At 44.8% G+C, this 20,606-nt stretch overlaps 1 long non-coding RNA gene across 1 annotated transcript; it reads left to right on the top strand.

Annotated features, from left to right (window-relative positions):
- Positions 1-8,180: 8,180 nt before the first annotated feature.
- Positions 8,181-15,437, top strand: LOC309374890. Its single transcript, XR_014170751.1, has 2 exons — positions 8,181-8,240; positions 14,543-15,437. It is a non-coding gene; the product is annotated as an uncharacterized lncRNA (long non-coding RNA).
- The last annotated feature ends 5,169 nt before the right edge of the window (positions 15,438-20,606 follow it).

The raw sequence follows: 20,606 nt of genomic DNA, 5'->3' as shown, positions 1-20,606 counted from the left end.
ACCCATCTCCTACCACCCTTCTGGGAAATACTCCACCCTACCCTCCAACTATATAGAAGGGTCTGGTGACTTCTGTTTCAATGTATCTGAAGAAGTGTGAATGCACACGAAAGCTTATACCCAAAACTACTTAGTTGGTCTCTAAGGTGCTACTGGACATTTTTTTATACCTAGCATTAGTTACAGTTGGGTATGAGGGTGAGAGGGTTGCATCAAATGGTTTTAAAGAAGGAAAAGAGGTAGCCCCATACAGAGATTATGGGAGGCAGTTCCAAGCACAAGGGACAAGAAAAAAGAAAGAGTAGAGCTGTTGGAGAGACCAAGCAATAGTTTTGGATGGTCAAAGACAGTGGGGCTTGTTAAGTTGCGGGTGAACATATCAGACGACACAGCGATTCTTCAAACAACTCTTGTTTGTTCATAGGCCAGGACAGAACTGAACTGAAGGGTTCAGTCAGCCTGCTTATATAGAGCTCCAGTACAATGTAACTGTAACAATTTTCTAAAACTATCCAATCACTGAACGTCACTTTCGATCCCTTATTTGCATAACTATCTACAGTATCCCCCTGCTGGCCCAGGGTGAGAACTTCAGTACATAACAGGGCTGGAGGAACTGAAACAGCAAATATTATGGGCAGGAGCTGGACCAGTGAAGGCCATGGGCAGCAATGTATCAGGATTTAAGAGCAGCAACATAAGTAGGAGCATGGAGGACTTTAAAGGATGAGGAGCCAGTGCTGGATCTGGGAGAAGCCAGTACAAGGGTGCCATGTGACCAGAGCAAAGAGAACAGTGAATGAATTACTTGGTGGAGTGAAGAGAACCAAGATATGACAAGAGTAAGGCAAGAGATGACCAAGGTAGGAACCAGAAGTTTTGACAAAGGGCCAGAGAGGACGTGCTGTGGTTTTGTAATGCTGCAAAAGAAGAAGAGATAGCAATTGATCAAATACATCTCTCCAGAGACCATTTTATGTACAGTTCTATCCCTGATTGGGTGCAGTTTACATATTACTATTTATAATGGCGTCTTGTCCTAGCCACACAGAAGAGACGTTAAAACAAAACAATACCATGCATTGCTTCCAGGAGTCTCTCCCCCTTGAAAGAATTTGTATGTGCCCATCCTGTATGCGTAATGCTAGGTATGTGGTAACTGAAAAACACACACGTATTTTTCGCCCTATAGGGCGCACAGGCCCTTAGGATGCACTTATTTGGGGGGGGGAATTATTCCCCCCCAGCCCCAAAGAGCAAAGAAGCCATGACAGCGAGTGGGATGGATCCCGCTTGCTGTCCTGGCTTCGTTTTTAGCCTTGGGGCTGGGGGTCCAGGAGTGAAGGCGAGGTTCAACGCAACCTCGCCATCGCTCCAGGAGCTTGCCGGGCTGGGGGGATAGCTTCCTGAAGCCTGGAGAGTGAGAGGGGTCGGTGCGCACCGACCCCTCTCACGCTCCAGGCTTCAGCGAAAGCCTGCATTCGCCACATAGGACACACACACATTTCCCCTTCATTTTTGGAGGGGAAAAAGTGTGTCCTATAGGGCGAAAAATACGGTACACATGTTCTTTTCTGTTCATTCCTGCCTTTACTTTCCTCCTTTTTCTCTGTTGTCTTGTCTGTGTAGAAAATTTCTTGTACTCTGTGTGACTAATAATAATAGCAATATTATTGTTTTAAGACAGTATTAATTATAAAACCATACAGACAACAACTAAGGAAAATCCATTTCTGAAAAATGAATGCAACCAGTGAAGACAGATATCCATTCCTAATAAATTCTTATTTATTTTTGTTTGAAGTTTTTTTTCCTTCTGGTTTCCCTAGCCAAGCAGTATTTTTCAGGGCCATTGATTTAAGCAGTGGCTATTGGCAGTTACAAATGAATGACGACAGGAAATGATTGAAACTCCTTATTTGCCATAAGGATTCCCACACACACTTTCATTTTAATGTAGCATGACCAGAAATTCTAGTTCTCCAGCTACATTTCAAAGATGAACGGACAACGTGTTCTCTCTCTCTCTCTCTCTCTCTCTCTCTCTCACACACACACACACACACACATTGGCAAGAAACTTGTGTGTCACCTGCATGATGACGAACTAGTACTAATATAGTATAGGGAGAAAAGAAGTTGCGATAAATGTGAGAGACATCAGAGTGGCCCATTAAACTCCTGGTAACAATTTCATAAAAAGGAATACACATACACACACACCACTGATAACATTTTTTATGTTTTAGAATAACTAGGACACGTTGTTAGCAGTCTTTCTGTAGTGGATGATTCTCCCTTCGACTTATGGCACATTTTATAATGTGTGATGAATGGATCCAGCCTGTGTTTATGATCATTAGCAGCAGAATTATTGCTCAGAAACGTCCTAGAGATGATGTTCATAATTACCCAATACGAGATTTGTCCAACTCGTATTGCTTGGCTATGCTACTAACTATGCATAATGTCTCCCATGATTTGTTTTTATTTCTGGGAACGTGAAACCCAGTTCTGCCACATATGTGGTCAGGATGAGCAGGATGCTTTGTAAACACTTGGACAAAAGTTATTTCATGTTGGCCTCTACGTATTTATAATTGTTAACATTTACTGCAACATTATTTCATCTCACTCTCCATGAAATAGGAAGGATAGACCTCTCCTTGATTTCTGTGAAACTACCTTAACTACAAAGCCAGCACAGATGTTCTTTAATGTTAACCCCTTTGAATGCCATGAACTAAATAACCAGACTGCTTATCTGTTTCGGTTAGTTTTCTTGATCATTTCTTGCAAATGTTCTATGTGGTTGTTCTCCCTCACCCTGTTCTTAAAACCTCTCTTCCTCCAAGAGTATTTGGATTGTGAGTTTTTTGTTTGGAATGGAGAAGTGAACTCCAAATCAGCTGTGAGCCATGAGTTATGCTGGATAAGAATGGATCTGCAATTCATGTCAACTTTTGCATGCGCCTGTTGTTTTTGCATTTAAAAACAAGAATTGTGAAAATTTGCTTTTAAATAAGTTTATATATACAGTGGTACCTTGGTTTTCGAGTGTCTCGGAAGCCAAACATTTTGGTTTTCAAACGCCGAAAACCTGGAAGTGAATGCTTCCACTTTTGAACGTGCCTCAGAAGTCGAACGGCTTCTGCGGCGCATTTCTCAATTTTCTCAATTGAATTTTCCAAACGCTCATTGCGCTTTGGCTGTCGAATGTTTCGGAAGCCAAATGGTCTTCTGGAACGGATTATGTTTGACAACCGAGTTACCACTGTATGTGTACTTGAAATGTATTTTTCTTCAGCTTACACATGGATAAACCCACTTTCTCTCAATAAGTGCATTTCAAAACACAACAATATCTTTATATGGCTTTTAAACTTAAAACGACAATGCAATGTTCACACAAGTGCAAATTCCCATGAATATCTATATTCTGATCCACGCCTTAGTCCAGGAGGTGGAAATCAAGTCAGTGTGGTGCTTTGAAGCCAGTAGCTCCCCCCCACCTGGCAGACAACCTTTGACAGGTGGGTGGGACTACCTGCCTCTCAATCACCTAATGATGTGCATTGAATGACATGTAGGTGGTACCACACATCTGTCAAAGGTGGTCCATGTGGTGGGGGAGATAAAGATCTGGTCTGCTAGCCAAAAAAGGGTTCTGCAGCCCACTGTATTGCATGCAAAGTCTAAGATCAAACCAAAAGATCTCTTTAAAGAAATTATTATCTATTTCTGTTTGTTAGTTAGTTTGTTTTTTTAAAAAAAATAGGACAGGAAAACCATCTATTTTTTAGCCAGCCCTATCAGAAATCCTTCCATCCATATATGTTTCCCTACAGGAATCCAGGTTTCTTTTCCTAAGCCTGAAATATTTTTCGTGTGTGGCCTCAGGAAAGGCACTTCTGCCTGGTTCTTTTTCCTTGTATGTAAATGCAGCAATCATACCCGAGGGGGAAATTTTAATTCATCACTTCTCCGACCACATCACTTCTCACAGTAGACTTATCTGCTTTCCACATTATCTGATAATAGCCCCGCTCCCCTTAATGTAGTCTGCTACTCCTTCGACTCTGCTAACTTATTTTTATCCTTTTTCAATGTCACAGCAGTTTTTGACATTATTATGCTGACAGGGCGTGTCATTTTCCAACTGAAGCTCATCTGCAATTTTATATTAACACCCATGTCTCTGGTTTAAATATTAAACTGACTTCTCAACAAGCTTTACGTAGCAAGAGCTGGCTGGCTATGTTGTAGCTTGCTTCAGTGATCACTTCCAAATTATACGCTTCCCCTCCACCGCCACCTTCCTAGGCCTTCATTCAAGTTCTTATGCTTCCATTCCATCAACCTCAGCTCTGGCATTACATTTTTCCTCTCATGAATTTAGTTGGAATTATTCTCAACACTAGGCCTTGACAAAAAGAAATATTCCCTACTATTTGCTTAGGTTGTCAAATGCGAGGTTTCAAAAAATCCATCTTTGTACTTGTCAGACCAGTCATGACTCAGATGGCAAGTCTTCTGGGTTGTGTTGACTGCTGCCCCATGTGGTGAAGCCCTTGAGACTGCTGAGTGGAAGGAAAAGCGACCGTGTTGTTCTTGCAGTCCAGCTTCCATCATGGCTCTACATCTCAAGAAGGCTCCCCCTGACCAGGCCTGCCTATAAAACAGGGCTGGGAAGCCTCCATCCAAATGTGGACATTGCTGTAGAGCAACTGTCTCCAAGCGGATGTGAGGGTGATCTGGCTGCGACATCTGTCACCCCATTGATCGCCAGGGTTGATTCAGCTGATCTGGCTGGCTCCCTCCCTGCTCCATGTGCGTCCCTCCCCAAGCTGCACGCTTGGTGGAAGAGGACGACCATCCCAGATAGAAGGAGTGTACCTGTGCTGGTCCTGGGGGACTAACTGAGAGGCGAGGTCCGAGTCCAGTCTGAGGTCAATGGTGCGGTATGGAGGCTGTCCGTCAAAGCTGTAGCTGGGTCCAAGGCGGGGAGTCAGGTGGGGTCAGGAACTCTGGCAGAAGAGCAGGGCAGGGTGCAGGCAGGAACAGGCTAGCAACAACGTTGCTGCCGCAACCTGGGACTGGGCAGGCTTGCCTTTATCTCCTCTGAGGCATAGGGTGGCCCCAGTCCACAGGTGGCTCGCCTCTCCTGGCCTGGAGGCAAGCACTCCTCCTGCAAGAACTTAGTTCCCTCCACCTCTCTGCCCTGAGCCTCTGCAGCTCAGGAGAGGCTGGAGGGTTACCGGACCCAGAGGCAACCTCAGCTTCCCCTGACGGGGCTGAGAGTGGAGCACCTGCAGGCAATGGGTCTCCATCACTTCAGGAGCCAGAGCAGACTCTGCTGGTGCCTGCACCTGAGGATCCAGCACAGGTGAGGACCCTTCAGGCTCAGCTGGTTCTGGAGGCAGGGACTCCTGTACAGGCTGGGATTCCTCACATTCAGCCTCTGAGTCCGAATCCCAGGCTATCACAGTACTGTTCTTCGGTCAAGGGTATATAATAGCTGTGCTCCCCTGCTATAACCTCCAAAGAAGCTCAACTGTCTCCAACCTAGAGCCCCCCAGATTGTTTGAACTACAGTTCCCATCAGCCTTAGCAACAGAAGCAGCACATCCTGTTTTGTCACTTGAGGCAAAATGGGAAGTGCCGTGCCACTGCAACCCTGCTGAAGCATCCTTTGCCTGCATTGTATTGTGGCGTTGCAAAATGGCGGTGGTGACGGTAGATTCCGGTGAGATCTCACCAGAAATCAGCACTGGTGCCAGCCCCACTTCTCTGATAGCAGTGAAGGTAAGACTGCTCCTTCACTCCACCTCGTGGCTGCCCTGCCTAGCCACAATGGCCAGGAATGATGGGGATTGTATTCTTAGGATATCGGGAGGAATAAAGGTTGGGGAAAGCTGCTGTAGAAAATGTACATTTTCATAGCACATATTGCAGCCTGCGCCTCTCCCTTCCAAGCCAGTATAATGCCAGACATGATCCAGCTGCTGTGTTCCTGCCAAGCCTAGGACCTCCTGTGTCTCACTCACGCAGATATTTGCAAGACCCACGGAGCCCTTAATAAGCTTCCACACTCAGGCTCTGGGGAGAAGTATATATACGTTGCTAGTTGGCCTTAGCTTACCAGGAATGGTGCAACACCATGGAATGGCAGAATTGCAGTGAGTGTGTGATCTGAAGAGCCTTTTCACACTCTGCATATATGCAGAGGGACCAGATAGTACTCTATGGCTCAGCCTCAGTTATCCATCCGTAAATAAGTGATACTCCTTGGAGTGCTGTTATGAAAGGTCAATATACATTTCAAAAAAGTGTTATTATAAGAGAAGACTTGAATACCTGCCTCCTTCGCTCCTGACAGTAGTAGTCTGGGATAATGATTAATTATGTGAAACAGAGTGGGACGCGGGTGGCGCTGTGGTCTAAACCACGGAGCCTACGGCTTGCCGATCAGAAGGTCGGCGGTTCGAATCCCTGTGACGGAGTGCGCTCCCGTTGCTCGGTCCCTGCTCCTGCCAACCTAGCAGTTTGAAAGCACATCAAAGTGCAAGTAGATAAATAGGTACCGCTCTGGTGGGAAGGTAAACGGTGTTTCCGTGTGCTGCTCTGGTTCGCTAGAAGCGGCTTAGTCATGCTGGCCACATGACCTGGAAGCTGTCTGCGGACAAACGCCGGCTCTCTCGGCCTATAGAGTGAGATGAGTGCCACAACCCCGGAGTCGTCCGCAACTGGACCTAACGGTCAGGGGTCCCTTTACCTTTATGTGAAACTGGTATCAATCATGTTGGAACAACCTATGACCCACCAATCCTAATGCAACCCACCAAACTTTCTCTGGTCTGCTCTTTTTTTGTGGGTTTGGCAACCAGCTCCCCTATTTTTGCAGTTCAAGGCAGCCTGTAAAAATTAGGTGCATTAAATGCATGACCCAAATCCTGAGGCAAAACAGAGGGATATTTGGCTTATCTGGGGGTGAACCAAGATCTGTATGATGTGGCATAAGTTGAATCAGGGATCTTTAAAGCACCTTGGCAATCCCAACATGGAAAAAATTACTGCAGACAAGCATCTGCTAAAATGAAAGTGATGTCTCTAAGTTTGCATAATGCCAGGGTGGGGTGATGGTTGCTGGAAGAGCAAACAGAGTGAATGTGGGAGGACTATTGCTATTGTGACTGACAGGTGAGGTTTGCAACCTGAAGGAATTACTTTTACTGGAGAATGAATCCCTTTTAGTTTTTCAATCTAAAACAAAAACCAATTTAGAGGTGCCTAGCATAAAAGCTTTTGGACCTATTTATCTGACATTTTGCATTTTGAAAATTGCATGTCTGCAATTTTCAAGCCAGTTGCCCATAAATTTAATAAAAAAATATTTTTTTAAAAAAGTTGCCTATGGAATTTTAGGGAGATTAAGAGATTCCCTTTTAAAACCCCCAAACTACCAAGACTATACTTCGTTGAAAAAACACTGCAGCTATCCTGAAACTTGGCAGGATTCATGCTCTCCGACAGGGTAAAGCCTGCAAATTTCATCCAATTTCATCCAAAAACCTTTTTTAAAAGTTGTGCAGCGCAACTGCCCTTAAACTTATTTGGCTGTACTTCAGCACACCTTATCCGCTCTGGATGGGCTGGTATGCTTGCAAATTTCATCCACTTTTGTCAAAAGAGGAATCAAGTTACAGTTGTTTTTTGATTTCTCAGTAGTGAGGTGTAATGGGAATTGGGGTTGCTCGTGCGTAGGTTGCTGCTACTCGTGGCCAAGTTGCCTGGTTAAACCTTTCCCTGGCTGCACAGCCCTTACTCCGCGGCTGTGTCAGTCACTGGCAGAATCCGTCAGTGGGCGTTTCCTGAACTTCTTCCAGCATAAAAGTTCTTTGACGCCAAGTCTCCGCCTAGCCTCCCTGCGTGGAAGTCTTCTGCGCAGGGTGGGCGTGGCCAGCGGAGGACCTGTGCTCTCCCCGCTGGTCTCTGTAGAAGAGTCCTGGAGCCATCTCTCCAAAGCCCTCCCCTGCTCCCCTTTCTTCCTGGTGTCACTCTGATTTCCTTCCCCAGTGGAAGAGTTCCCTCTCTCCCTGCTGGGCCCTTCTCCGGCATTGCTGGGGAGCCTTACCTCCACTCCTGGCTGTGATGGCAGTTCCCTGACATGAGGGAAGGAGGGGGAGGGAAGGAGGCAGACTTGGATGGACCTCAAAAATAATTGGATACCTTGGACCAAGGTAGGCTGATTTCTGAAGTGCAGAATCAGAGTCCACACTGAATCCAGTGGTCAGTGCCCACCCCTAGTAAAAAGTTTAAATGTCCAGTTGAGACTAACTTAGTGAGATATGCAAAGAAATCCTATACGTGATTATCCAGAAGTATGCCCTGTTGTGATTTATGGAATAGTGTGCAAAAGTGTAGGTCTCATGGCAGGGTCCTTGAGAAAGTGACAGCAGAACAGCCACCCAATTGCTGCGGACTAGAGCTCCCATCACCCCTGAACATTGGCCATTCTGGCTGGGATGGTTGAGAGTTGTAGTCCAAAACATAAGGAAGGTACCACAGTCGCTAACCCTAATCTAGATCTCTTTCAACCCAGCTTCAGGCCTTTTTGGGGGGACCAAGCACATTTGTCAAGGGGAAGATGGGGGAACACAGGCTTGCTGATTATCTTGACTCCTGCCCAAAACAGAACAAGAGAGGTCCTTACTTGCAAGTTGTTGTTGTTGTTGCTTAGTCGTTTAGTAGTGTCTGACTCTTTGTGACCCCATGGACCAGAGCACGCCAGGAACTTCTGTCTTCCACTGCCTCCCGCAGTTTGGTCAGACTCATCTTTGTAGCTTCGAGAACACTGTCCAACCATCTCGTACTCTGTCGTCCCCTTCTCCTTGTGCCCTCCATCTTTCCCAACATCAGGGTCTTTTCCAGGGAGTCTTCTCTTCTCTTCTCAGGAGGTGACCAAAGTATTGGAGCCTCAGCTTCAGGATCTGTCCTTCCAGTGAGCACTCAGGGCTGATTTCCTTCAGAATGGATAGGTTTGTTCTTCTTGCAGTCCATGGGACTCTCAAGAGTCTCCTCCAGCACCAGAATTCAAAAGTGTTGGTTTCTGCTTTCTTCTCTGTGCAGCGAAGTGCTTGTCACGAGACAGGTTGTTTACATTCCACAGAGTCTGTACTGTTGGAGGTTTTCCCACGGGAACGGGAGACTGGATATGACGTACACTGGTTTCCTGTTTTTCACTGCTCTTTGCAGTTTCAGTTTGTGATTCTCTCCGTGCCTTAGAGGAGAGATGACGCTTTCTCTGCTCCGGCAGAGGGAAAATGTTTTTCTGTAACTTACCAGCTTTGAACTGTAAATAAAGTAGTATAGAGCATGTTGGCTCATACTTCTCATCATTCCGCTGTGCACTGGACACTGCTTATCTCCAACATTTGGTTATGGGCCCAGAAAAATGCAGTGTTTTGAGATTGGTCTTCAGAAGTCGGGCTCCTGGCAAAGGAATAAAGGAGCAAAGAGGATCGGAACAGCGGCAGAGGCACGGATCGCAAGGTATCTGCTCTGCGCGTCAAGATGATTGATGAAGGTATGTGCTACTGCTCCGGGCAGCCTGCCAGCTTCTAATTAATGGCTTTATGGCTGGACTTTGAACTTTTATAGCCGGTTTTGCCGCGGCACAGGCAAATGGCTCAAAGGGACACTATGCTGGGGGAAAACGAAAGTAAAGTGCAGCTGCAGCTCTATGACGCAGCAAGAATTTAGCACAGCATAGAGAAAGCACTTGGGGACTTTCACTTTTGAGCTTGCTTTTGGAATGCAGTTTGAAACAGCTGCAGATAAGCAACGCAGCATACAGAGCGGCACAGGCTCACATGCAGAGGCTGTTTTGATTTTGCCTTTGGATTGAAGCAGCTGTACACAGAAGCAGCATGTATACAGCAGCTTGATTTAAAGCAGCAGTGATGGCTAGCTGCAGAAGGCTGGATGAAGCAAGTGGGGAATTTGATACCACTGATCAGCCAAATGCTCAACTCACAGTAGCCTGTGAAACTGCCATGATTCAGAATGGAGCAGATCGGCGGGGTGCTGGCTGCATGGGAAATGGGGAGACTTCACAGATGTCATCCCATAGTGCAGTGGAACCACCAGATGGCGCCAAAGCTTTGAAGGCAGTGAAATGCTACTCGTGTGGACATCTAGGCCATATGAAGAGGGATTGCAAATATCCCAGGGCCAAGACAGAGCAGCGCAGCGGAAGCTCATCGCGTGGAAAAGGCCAGAGCAAAGGCAAAGGTCCGGTGTCCAGGACAACGCAGCACAAGGCAATGGTCTCACGCTACGCTCCAAAGGTTGCAAAGGTTGCAGAGGTTGCAGAGGTCCAGAAGACGTCTAGATCTTTCTTCGTTGTTGATTCAGCTGCAACGCATCACATGTGCAACGATAAGCGACTGTTCGTGTCTTTTACACCGCAGGAAGGTGCGATTCACCAGGCGGATGACCACACAATCCCCAGTAAAGGCTACGGAACTGTTGTTCTTCACAGTTTGGACTTATCGATACAGGATGTTCTTTATGTGCCGGATGCGAAACATAATCTGCTCAGCGTTGGACAGCTGATTGAGAAGAAGATTGACGTTTCCTTTAAGAACAATAGATGTATCATCACAAAGAAAAATGATTATCAATTGTATGCTGAATTTGTTGATCGTTTGTTTGTTTTGTATTATGATGATGTTGTGCAGGATGACACTTGTTGCATTGCAGGTTCTAACAAAAGTTTGCATGCAGAATGTATTCACGATTTTCACAGGAAATTTGCTCATTTGCATTTTGAGGCAGTATCTAAAATGCCTGCCTTGGTTGAAGGTATGACAATTAAACCCTGCAGGTACCACATGAAGTGCAAGGCATGCGCAGCAAACAAGGTGAAAATGGCTGCGAAAGGTAAGGTGTCTGGTAGGCAAGCTACAGAACCATACCAAATTATTCATGCTGATTTGGTTGGACCACTAGCGCCCTCTTTGGGTGGGAATAGGTACTTCATGGTTCTTATTGATGCATTTTCCAGGTATATTTTTGTGTACAATCTCAAGCAGAAATCAGAGGCTTTTCCTAGGTTCAAGGAATTCTGTGCTTGGTTGGGAAATGTGCATGGTAAGAAGATTAAGAATCTTTTCACCGACCGGGGGGGAGAGTTCACTTCTCAGCAGTTTGAAGCTTTTCTGGCTGAGAAAGGAATTCAACATGATTTGTCTAGTCCTCGCTCGCCATGGCAGAATGGGCTTGCGGAACGAGCAAATCAAACATTGCTTCAAGGGTTAAAAACCTTGCTGCATGATGCAAATCTTCCAGAGAGTTATTGGGCCGAAGCTCTCTCATGTTTCACTTACAGTTATAATCGCAGGTTGTCTTCAGCGATTGGTTGTACCCCCTATGAGAAGATGTTTGGCAAGAAGCCATACATCAAACACATGAAAATTTTTGGTTCGGACATGTGGGTTCACTCACCACAACACTCCAAGTTAGACAAGCGTGGTTTGCATGGTATCTTTCTAGGTTATCAGAAAGGGTCTTACAGAATAATGATGACTGACTCTAAGGAAATTAAGCTCACAAGAAGTGTTGAGTACAATGCCAAGTGGGGGGAGAATGTGGGAATTTTCCAATGTTATCCTGTTGACAGTGATGAGACTGAGGATAGTCAAAAGCAACCGCAACAACCCACACCCACTGATGAAGGTTCTGATTCTGAGTCTGAAACTGAATCGAGTGATTCAGAGGATTTCAAGAGTGCGAAAGCCTCTATGCGACCCTCTGAAAGCTCTGATCAAGAATTGGAGGAACCATTGTTCACAATAGGTCACTTTTCTCCTAAGAAGGAAGAGGAGAGTGTTGAAAACTTAAGGCTAATTCGCAGGTCACAGAGAGCCACAAAAGGCAGACCTCCAAAGAGATTTGCTGATGAGTTTGCTAAGATAGCAGTAACAGCTGTTAAAAGCTCCAAGAAGGTTTTTGAACCTTCAAGTTTCCAAGAAATCCAAGATTTGGATTCAAAGGAAGCTGAGCCATGGTTAAATGCCATGAAGGCTGAGCTTGATTCCTTGGAAAGGAACAAAACATGGGAACTTGTTCCAGTAGTTCCAGGAATGAAATTGCTTGGAAGCAAATGGGTCTTCAAAGCGAAGACTGATCAAAATGGCAAGATAGTCAGACACAAAGCCAGATTGGTAGCCAGAGGTTTTGCACAGGTACCAGGTGAAGACTATCACGAGACCTACTCACCCACAGTGAGGTATGAGAGCATTAGGCTTATGCTCAAGCTAGCTGCAGAGGAAAATCTACACATTAGTCACCATGATGTGAATACAGCTTTTCTGTACGGATCTCTAGGTGAATCTCTTTATATGCTTCCACCTGATGGCGTACAGGTAAAACAGGGATTTGTTTGTGCTCTGAAAAAGTCCCTTTATGGTCTCAAACAAAGTGCACGGTGTTGGCACACAAAACTCACTGAAGTATTGTTTTCTCTAGGTTTTAAGCAAGGGAAATCTGATCCATGTGTATTTGTCAAAGAGGAGGGGCAAAAGAAACTATTGTTTGTTTTATGTTGATGATCTTTTATTCTTTTGGAAAGATGTCACAATGTACAATAACGCCCTAGCTCAACTCAAAGAGCACTTTGACATGAAAGATCTTGGTGAGGTAAACAACTACCTATCTCTGGAAATAGAGAGAGATCAAGATGGTAACATTCTAGTACACCAGTCACGGAAAATTGCTGATGTGTTAAGCAAACTAAACCTGATGGATGCTAACCCTGTGGACACACCGATGATAACAGGTTATCAGGTAGATGACACTGAAGAAGCATTTTCTGACACTACACTGTACAGAAGTGTGCTAGGCAAGCTAAACTTCATTGCCAGATGTTCAAGACCAGACATTGCTGTAAGCTGTAATTTGCTAAGCAGACAAGTCAACAATCCTACTGTTAAGGATTGGAAAGCTCTGAAACGCATAGCGCGGTATTTGAAAGGCACTATGCATTACAGACTGAGATTTAACAATCAGAAGTCTGGTGGTCTTGAGATATTTGCAGATGCAAGTTTTGGAAGTGACACTACAGACAGGAAAAGTACGTCTGGAGTTTGCTATAAGTACAATCAGGGTCTATTTGATTGGTCGTGCAAGAAGCAAACAACAGTTAGCTTAAGTACTTGTGAAGCTGAACTGAATGCACTGTCTTATTCACTTAAAGATTGTGAATGGTTGTTACAATTGTGCAAAGACATGAAAATTCCTGTCAAATGTCCAATCCAGGTTTACCAGGACAACAAAGCATGTTTGGCTTTGCTGAATTCTGAAGGTTGTAAGCAAAGCACGAAGCACTTGCAATTGAAGGTGCAACATGCTAGGGAACGTATTCAGAAGGGACTCGTAACGGTGTCCTATATGCCAGGTAATGAAATTCCTGCTGATGTATTGTCCAAGATTGTATCAAGGGATCAACACTGTACCTATGTGCAGAAGTTGGGTTTGTACTGATATTGTACGAACACGCTGCCCAGAGATGTTCACAGAAAGGGGGAGGATGTTGGTTTCTGCTTTCTTCTCTGTGCAGCGAAGTGCTTGTCACGAGACAGGTTGTTTACATTCCACAGAGTCTGTACTGTTGGAGGTTTTCCCACGGGAACGGGAGACTGGATATGACGTACACTGGTTTCCTGTTTTTCCCTGCTCTTTGCAGTTTCAGTTTGTGATTCTCTCCGTGCCTTAGAGGAGAGATGACGCTTTCTCTGCTCCGGCAGAGGGAAAATGTTTTTCTGTAACTTACCAGCTTTGAACTGTAAATAAAGTAGTATAGAGCATGTTGGCTCATACTTCTCATCATTCCGCTGTGCACTGGACACTGCTTATCTCCAACAAAAAGCATCAATTTTTCGGCGATCAGCCTTCTTTATGGTCCAGTTCTCACTTCCATACATCACTAATGGGAAAACCACAGCTTTAACTATGTGGAACTTTGTTGGCAAGGTGATGTCTCCGATGTCTTGCAAGTAAAGGTATGCAAAGTACAGTATGCAAATTTTTGCTGTTGGTTGTGTATCATATCACTTCTTTATTTGCAAAACTGCTACGTGACCATTTTTGGTGAAGGGCGGTATAGAATTCCCGAAACAAAGAAATAAATGAACTTTTCTACATGCGTAGACACGTATAGGAATGTACTGTAAATAATAGCTCACATATAGGAAGAGAATGCTCACTGAGACACTGGCAGGCTGTGCTCAGTTTGGTGGTTCATAAGTTGTGTCGACCTGCCCTTAACACTTGCCTGCAGAAAGTGCACAATGCTGTACATTCAATATTGATGCCCGCTGCAGTCTGTTCATATACGTCTGTGTACTGTGCTTTCCTGCTGAGCTGTAATTAATTTGGGATGCCTGCCCTGACATAAGGTGACACATTTGGCTTGACTGTGCTGATTTAGTAAGCCGTCTAATTTGCTCATGGAACTGACATTGCTGCCTTCTGCTTTCAGGAGCATTATCCGTCTTAAACAGGACATGAACAACAACAACAAGGCAAAACCAAACTAAGAAAATGATTCTGCCTTGAAAGACAATGCCACATAAATGTGTCTCTCTGCATGTGTAGTTTGGTGACAGCAACAAAGAAATGTAAAACAAGATCCCTGAAACTGGTACCAGCTTGTAAAATCTTGTTAAATCATGCTTTTAAACATACATACACACACACACACACACACCGATGCCCATATTACAAACTGCAGTTTCATTTTTCTTTTTTACTGCTTCCTTTTCTATAGTCTCAGTAGGCCTGTGCTTTTCTTTTTCTTTCTTTCTTTCCATTTTTTTAATTCGTCCTTTCCCCTGCTTTTTCAAAATGCACTCATTGAACTCTTGGCAATTAGTGTAATTGAAATTTATTGACAATGTGGCAGTCTTCTAAAGCTTCATTGTTCTGAGTGCTTAGCGCACAGGACCATTGAAGAGTGCCATGGCAGTGTCAGACGGCGCATAGCTTGCTCAATTATATCAATGGACCAGTGACTGCCAAAGGTTCCTTTGGGGGTATGAATGTTACTTAGTGATAAGAGCCTCTAGAAACAGAATCCCTGGGCCCCATCTCTAGTGGGAGATGGAAATGAAATATGTATTTCTCTGCTGTGGAAAATTAATGTAATTGGCTCCCTTAAAAAGCTTTGACAAGTTGACCTGTTTGAAATCTGAGGAGGGCTTATGCTGCAATATCACATTATCTCCAACATAAACCCCCTACTCTGATGGGGAAAAGGGGAAAGATAAATGGCATTTGGATAGTAATATTAAACTTTAGTGCCATGGACCATATTAGTACATGCTTCCACCTCCCGCCCGTGTCTCGCTTCTGAATAAATTCTGATAGAAATTTTACCCTTTCACATTACTATCTCTCCTTTTTGTTTTCTTTCTAAGGGGACAATGGGAAAAGAAAATGTTTGGGACTCAGATCTCTGCTCTTCAGTCTTCCTTTCTGTGCAGTGGTCGCCATGCAGTCATCTCCAAAAACCACTTTCTCCAGAGATATCCCATTAGCTTCAAGGGCACTGCCGTTCCGCAAGTGGTTTGATTCCCACCTGTGCACATAATAAGAACTTAGTAAATGGTGGCCTCTGTACGTTCCTCACTGGAAACATGCCTGCCTTTATGAAGTTTAAATTGGCTCTGAAGGTGTGTGTGTGAATCTGGGTTTCCCACAACCACTGCGCCACGCCAGAAGTGCAGCATTAGGGATGCACATAGTGTTTCAGGCTCTTTGGGGCTCTTTGGCCTGTAGCTCCAAAAATTGCCCCCACAGGAGAGTCACAGCCTCTTGCTGGGCTCTCTCCCTCTCTTCCATCACGGTTCCACAAAGAACTTTGCCTGTGCTTCTAAAGCAGGGGTCATCAAGATTTATCTCACCTGGGCTGGTTCACTCCAGCGGAGATCCCTCCATGGGCCGGATCGTGTGTGTGTGTGAGCACACACACCTGCGATTTCCAGCATCTGCATCCGCGCAGACACAATTTCCGGTGTCTGTGTCTGCGCAGATGCGATTTTTGTCATCTGCGCATGCACAGACACAATTTCTGGCGCCACAGAAGCGAGTCCACATGCCGCACTGCACCAGTTTAGTGCAGCACACAGGGACTCACCGAGTGGGCGGCTCGGTTCAGGGGTAGCTCGTGGGCGGTTAAATGACCCCCGTGGGTTGCTTGTGGCCCATGGGCCTTAGGTTGCCTACCCCTGTTCTAAAGGCTAGTTATTTATTTATTCTAGGGATTTATGCTCTTTAAACAATGGTGGCTTGGATTTTTTTTAAAAAAAAAATAATGTAATAAACACAATGTAAAAGAGTATCATAAAGGCCGTCAGAAGAAATAAAACCTATCTAAAGCACCATGAAAGCAATAGCAGAGGGACATATGCCTGAGGAAAATAAAAGAAGATATTTGGCGCCTACCAAAATGACATTAAGGTAGGTATTCTGTAGTCAGGGTGAAACCAAAAAGTAGGCCCTCTCCCTTATTGACATATTTTGTGTCGGCATCTGGAGGTCGATTGGCCAGCTGGCTCGGCCCCAGATGGATCGTCTCCCTCTCAGCCTTCGCACTGTGGAGATTCATCGATTGCTGGCTCCAACGTAAATCAGCGTCTCAAGCTTGCTGACTTGAGCACCCTTTACTTAGCAGAGTAAACTGTACAACAGAAGAGGCTTGAGGCTGCAGATACATACTAAAACTACGGATTTATTTTACATAAATCAGGACCAAGTAACGTGTCGTCTCTCCTTACCGTCCTCTCAGAGAGAAACTCAAAAACAAAAGCAAGACATAGAGCGGATGTTCCGCTCATGGGACCCAGCAATCTGTGCTGGAATATAAACAGACATGTGACATGTAACAATCCCACATATCTGCAACAAAAGGTAGAATGGAATCTCCAAATATTTTGAAGAGCAAAAAAGGGGATGGTCTGATGACTCTCATTGCCAGAGACTGGACAGAGGAGGAATGGTGGAGACCGCCTCCCCAGCTTGACTCTTCCAGGGAGGAGGAAGAGGGAGACAATATATATATATGCAGGTTTTGGTGTCCTCGGGTGTCTTCCCGTGTAAAAGTTGGGGTGTCTAGGCGACGTTTCGACGAGGTCTCACTCGTCATCTTCAGGCTGGTGCTTTCGGCTTCTTGTTACTGGAACAGAGCAGGATCTCAGTGTTTGAGTTCCTATAAATACTGTTGAGGGGGTGTGGTGTATAGCCTCCAATGTTCTGGGCAGAGAGGAAGTTCCCAGGCTAGTGTGCCTTTTCTTCTTTTGTTCCTTAATTACTTGAGGGATATCTTGAGTGATTTCTTGAGTGATATCCTGAGTACCACTTAGGTGGGTCATTAGGTGTGGATTAGTTGCTAAAGTCTTTGTGTCTTGACCTCTTGAACTTTGTGAAGAGTTTTTCTGAGAAGATGGCTGTACTGCACTTAGTTGTGCTCTGGCTTGGCTTCGTGTATAGGGGCGAGCTGTGGTTTTGTGGCCTGTGTCAGCCAGATCTGTGTAGGGATTGCAGGGGGGTGCAGCATCCGGAGGTGCCACCATGGTTTGGCTACTGGATGGTGTCTGTAATTTATCTGTGGAGAGGGTCTGGGTTTGGGTTTGGTGTGGTTGATTGGTGATGGCGTTCTGTGTGCCTCTGGATCTGGTGTCAGTTTTTGTGGGGAGGGCTAATTTCCAGATGTCTGGCAAGCGGGATGTGTCGTCACGCTTGTTCATGTTGTGAGGGTGTTTCTCTATCTCGATGGCTTCCATGATTATTCTCTTGTGGTGATGTTCCATGTTAAAGAGCAATTTGGAATCTGCAAAATTAATTTCGTGTCCTGTTTCTTTCATGTGTTGGAAAAGAGAGGAAGTTTTTTCTTCTTTTTTGACGGCATTCTTGTGTTCTGCGATACGTGCATTTATTCGTCTGTTTGTTTGTCCAATGTACGTGGCTGGGCAGACTTTGCAGGGTATTTCATAGACCCCTTGGTTTTCCAACTGGATTTTATCCTTGGGGTTTCTGAGGATATTGGCTATTTTTTGGTTGGTGCAAAAGGCTGTTTTGATATTGTGTTTATGGAGGATTTTGCTAATTTTATCTGTAGTGCCCTTGATATAAGGAAGGAGGGCCATGCCATTGTTTTCTTCTGTGTCTTGGTTTTTGGGGGGTGTTTCTTTTTGGATTAGCTTCGTAACCCTGTTTTGCTGGTATCCATTGGCAATTAACACATTTGAGAGATTCTGTAACTCAGTTGTCAAGTGGTCTTTGTCAGCCAGAAACTAGAAGTCCGAAGAGCCACCATCTTATGTGATCTCTTGTTCCTACGCAACTGCCGAGACAACAACTTAATTCCCACATGCTTCCAACTTAAATTCCATTCTAAAACCCCAGCTACCGAAAGGATCCTGAAACGAACTGAACTATCCCTAATCAGAAACGAACTACACAAGAAAAGATACCTACTAAACCAAACCAACAAAGATCTGCTCACTCTTCACCTCAAACTCTGTAACAAAATCCACCCTGCTCTCTGGGACAAATGCAAACAACTAGCCGTCTGGAGAGCTGAAACGGAGACCTCACATAAGACAGACACACACACCAACAAACTCCACAAACTAGAGAAACGCCAGAAGCCCAGCCACCCTCCACAACAACCCATGAAACAAACAGTACATAACATATCAGACAGGATCCTCACCACAACTGAAACCAAAGTACTCTCCAAAGGTTTCAACTTTGCAGTCGCCCCGAGACGCATCCCCACGGAAAACATCATATGCGGAGTCGAAGCTAGCCTAACCAAAATCAACCCAGATGAAGCCAATAAAATCAGACTTGAAGTCACCAACATCCTCTGCTCCAGCAAACCACCCAGAAGCAATTTACACAAAGAAGAACAGAAAGCACTCACCAACCTGAGGAAAGACAACAACATAATCATTCTCCCAGCAGACAAAGGTAATGCCACTGTTGTGATGAACACATCGGACTACCAAGCAAAACTATCAAATCTACTCCAAGATCCTACCTACCAACCTATAAAAACAGATCCCACCACTTATCTGGAAAAAACCACCAAATCCAAAATAAAAGCCTCTCCTATCAGTGAAGAAATCCAGCTAAGAATCATCCCCAGAGAAAAATCATCCAGATGCCCCAAACTCTACGGCCTCCCCAAGATACACAAAGAAGGAACACCACTCAGACCAATAGTCAGCTCCATAGGCTCACCTCTACAAAATCTCGCTAAATTTCTCGCCAAGCAACTTCAGCCCTATGCAGAATCCATCTCTTCACACGTTCCAAACTCCTTCCAGTTCATAGAAACAATAAAGAAGCAAAACCTACATCCTAATGACCTACTTGTGAGCTTCGATGTTGTATCTCTCTTCACACAAGTGCCCATTAATGAAGCCTTGACAGCCATTCAAAACAAATACAATCCCCCCGAATACATCTTGGACCTGACCAACCACTGCCTAACCAACACGTACTTCATCCACAATGGACAAAGATACAAACAGATAGAAGGAGCACCTATGGGATCACCCCTCTCACCGGTCATCGCAAACCTGTACATGGAACACTTTGAAACCAATGCTTTAGACAAGTCAGAACACAAACCCAAACTTTGGCTCAGATATGTTGACGACACCTTTGTAATTTGGCCACACGGGAAGGAAAAACTGGATAGCTTCCTCACACATCTCAACAGCCTACACCCCAAAATACAATTCACTATGGAAATAGAAGCCAACAACCAACTTCCCTTCCTTGACGTCCTAATCTACAAAAAACCTGATGGCTCCCTAGGACACACTATCTACCGGAAAAAAACACACACCAACCGCTACTTACATGCACAATCACACCACCACCCTGCACAAATAAACTCCGTAGCCAAGACTCTCATCTCCAGAACCAAACGCCTGGCTGACAAAGACCACTTGACAACTGAGTTACAGAATCTCTCAAATGTGTTAATTGCCAATGGATACCAGCAAAACAGGGTTACGAAGCTAATCCAAAAAGAAACACCCCCAAAAAACCAAGACACAGAAGAAAACAATGGCATGGCCCTCCTTCCTTATATCAAGGGCACTACAGATAAAATTAGCAAAATCCTCCATAAACACAATATCAAAACAGCCTTTTGCACCAACCAAAAAATAGCCAATATCCTCAGAAACCCCAAGGATAAAATCCAGTTGGAAAACCAAGGGGTCTATGAAATACCCTGCAAAGTCTGCCCAGCCACGTACATTGGACAAACAAACAGACGAATAAATGCACGTATCGCAGAACACAAGAATGCCGTCAAAAAAGAAGAAAAAACTTCCTCTCTTTTCCAACACATGAAAGAAACAGGACACGAAATTAATTTTGCAGATTCCAAATTGCTCTTTAACATGGAACATCACCACAAGAGAATAATCATGGAAGCCATCGAGATAGAGAAACACCCTCACAACATGAACAAGCGTGACGACACATCCCGCTTGCCAGACATCTGGAAATTAGCCCTCCCC

This window comes from Podarcis melisellensis (genome assembly GCF_964234715.1).
Source record: "Podarcis melisellensis genome assembly, chromosome: 7".
NCBI lineage: Eukaryota > Metazoa > Chordata > Lepidosauria > Squamata > Lacertidae > Podarcis > Podarcis melisellensis.
This window is presented reverse-complemented; position numbering and strand designations above follow the sequence as displayed.